Raw genomic sequence first — 3,480 nt, 5'->3', positions numbered from 1 at the left:
AGAGAGAGAGAGAGAGAGAGAGAGAGAGAGATACAGAAAGAGAATGTATATGAGAAGAGCGAGAGAACGTATGAGAAAAATAAGGAAAACGAAAATAAATAGGGTGGGGTTCAAAACTTTCAACCTCTTCAGTGACACAGCGAACGGGCCACGAAGTAGCAATATAAGGGGCATAACTCCATGTTACTGTCCCCTATTTACGCAGCAGGGGGCGGCCATCTTGGATCATAAGGGATTTCCCTTTCGGCCAATAAAATCGGCCTCAAGAAATTATGCGGCGACGTCTTTGCAATCCCTTTGTTTCAACCAAACTGTTTCTGTAGCTTTGGGAACCCCTCCTCATCCAAAATGTTTATTTGCTAACCTTTTGACCTCCGATGTCTGTTTCTAAGGCGATGATGAAAACAAGCTCACAAGCGCATTTACATGTTCTACCCCTCCTCCCACACACAAGCGCACACGTCTACTGCGGAGTGCGTGGGCCACCCCGGTTCGAACATCCCACTGGACGTTAGTGAGGTATTATACATCTACGTAATTCGCTTGTGGCATTTGATGTTTCATCAGACTCCCACCACCCCCCGAATCTTGAAAGGACTGAAGATGTTCCAAAGAATTATTAAACCTGAACCATAGCATGTTGCATCAGCATCTTCAGACACATTCACACATTCCTAAAAAGGTGAAGGTTTAGTAAACTTGCGATTTTAATTCTGAAAGTACTTGACCTACTGCACACAATCATTAGGGGTCATCACTCTCTTTGGAATCAGCTATGACTTCATTCATTAAAGACGTTTTAAATTATTTCAGGAGAGGAGACCCCCTCCCCCCCCCCAAAAAAAAGACCTTATCCAAATGTTGAAAAGAAAAAGAAATAAAAACAAGCAAACAGCTAAGAAACAAGGAAACAAACAAATGAACAAGATCAGTAAATATGTAGACCTACGAAAAACGAATTCTTAATTTGAATGGAAATGTCATTTATATTATTATTATTATGATTATTATTCTCTTGATAGGTTCGTCGTGATATGTAATTGAGATGTGTATTATTTTGCTTTGTTATGTCGGTTTGCTTTTGTCTTATCTGTTTCGTTAAGAGGTTAACGTCCGGCAAGAAAATATTACCGTTTTAATGTAAAGCATTTCCTTAATGGGTTCTTCACACTCCGAGATGCGTCAAGTTTTTTTAAATTTGTTTTTGATTACTGTTGTTTTTGGGTTTTTCTTCTTTTTTTTTATTTTTAGTTAGATTTTTTTTTTTCATTCTAATCTGCGCACATCTGATCAGAATTGAGAATATGTCACGTAAAGATTTAACGTCTAGAAACACTGATGTTTTGGCGTTTAAAAGGCGGACTCTGGAAGTAGGTTTTTTTTTTGTCTCTCAGTCAGTGCGGGCTACACTTTCATTATTATGATTGTTATTACAGTTTTGGTTTTAGAATCTTTTTATGATTTCAACAATTCTGAAAGTGCAGTCAAAATTATTCAGAACAGCCACCAATTGACGAGTAAAAATGTGTTAATTTCATGTTGGAAAAATAAAAAACGCAAGAGGGGAAGTGGGAAACGGTCTTACGTATGAGTTATTGTCTTGTGCGAGATGCCGTTAGAGCAGGTTTGACTGTAGTGTATGTTTGCTGTCAAGGATAGTGTTGTAATTTTATGCAGAGTCAGCAACAGGGCTGAAGTATTGGTGTATTGGTAGGTAAGTTACTGTCCAACCTGCTCTAACGGCCACCTGTCCAACGCAGGTGCCTGTACAAACAATCATTTTCCACCCCACCCCCCAAACCCGTATTTAGCGTATTAATTTTTTATATTTTTTTGTATTTAAGTGAAGCTGTCCTGGGCGTCCACCTGTATAAGACAAGCAATTTTCTTCTCCAAAATAGGTGGTCATCTAAGATAATTTTGACTGTATGATATGATATGTTTTTCTCTTAAACCCTTAAGAATCAGAGGGTATATTGTTATACCATATATCTGAAAATCTGTCTGTATGACCCTGTACTAAAATACATATTGTGACTATGGTTCCAACCTCTGTCATGCTATTTATTTAGATATATGTATCGTTGTATAAATTAATTTTTTTTATTGAAAACGCTTGTCTTATCGTTCTCGTTTTCACGTTTTAGCTATACCTAAGCTTTACTGGCTAACTTACCATATACCACTGTCTGCAGTTTTGCGTATTTGGAATCATTCTTCTAGGCAATATTAAGACGGGGTAGTACACTTATTGGCTATCTCGGCTTTTAGTTTACAAAGCCGAGATGCTCATTATTTTCTGTGGGACCTCATGTAGCATTGGAAATTTGAAATCGATTGTTAAATCAAAAAACCAAAAAAAAACAACGAATAGTGTAGTTCGGTTGATATGGAAATGGCCTCCATATTGGATTTTGTTTAATTGTTGTTGCTTTTCTTAAATATTCACATATTAAATATTAAGGGCATTGCATTGGTTTCCTGTGAGTGTCAGCTATAATATCGTATAAATAATGCAGTATGATGCCAGGATTATGTCAATACCAAAGCAGGCTGTGTTTAAGATTTTAAGTGTCTAATCCAAATATGTATGTTCCAACTAGATCGCGGAGAACAGTCAATCATCATGTTTTGAGAGTTCCCAGAATAGGAGGTAGTTTTGGTCTGACAGAACCCTTTGCCCACCTTATTTGTAGAGCTGGGCGAAGAATCGATTCAGGAACCAATTCCCACGATTAAAATGTTACACAAGAAAAGTTCCGACTTTTTTAAAACATAAACCAGCGGTTACCAGTTACTTAATCATTAAAATCTTCTTTTTTTAAAAAGAATTTAATTTTGAAAATAAAAGTTGATGCTTCGTAGTGTTCCAAAATCAAGGTTATCCTAAATCCTGAAGATGTTCGGAACCAACCAGGTAACCACCGGAAGAAATTACATCATCAGAAAGTAAGTACATGTAATTGGGTTCGGAGTCGATTCCAACGATTCCAAGCTTTCAGTAATCGGGGACCTAGCCGCCCAGCACTATGCGCTTTTTTATCTTTAGCCAGTTTTGTTTCGGGCGTTTTCTCACGGTTCATTGCTCTCCGTCCACTTTGATCTGTTCTATCGTAGATGGGCGTTAAATCAGAAGCCCTTACTCGTAAATAACAGTGTTGAAATGGGCGTTAAGCCCACAACATACCACGCCACACGATCCCTGTCCGTTACCTCCAGACGGGGCAGTTTTTATTATCCCCCATCACCCCCCGCCCCCAAGTAAAAACAACGACACTCCCCCACCCCTACCCGCCCTTCTAAAGAAGGGAAAACAATCATCACCCATCTTCACCCACTCCAACAACACACTCACACACACACTCTCTCTCACACACACACACACACACACACATACACACACACACACACACACACACACACACATACACACACAAACAATCAATCATCGACACCCCTCCCCCAAACACACACACAAAC

This window comes from Aplysia californica, unplaced genomic scaffold, assembly GCF_000002075.1.
Source record: "Aplysia californica isolate F4 #8 unplaced genomic scaffold, AplCal3.0 scaffold00694, whole genome shotgun sequence".
Lineage (NCBI taxonomy): Eukaryota > Metazoa > Mollusca > Gastropoda > Aplysiida > Aplysiidae > Aplysia > Aplysia californica.
The sequence above is the reverse complement of the archived record's forward strand: the minus strand, read 5'-3'. Positions refer to the sequence as shown.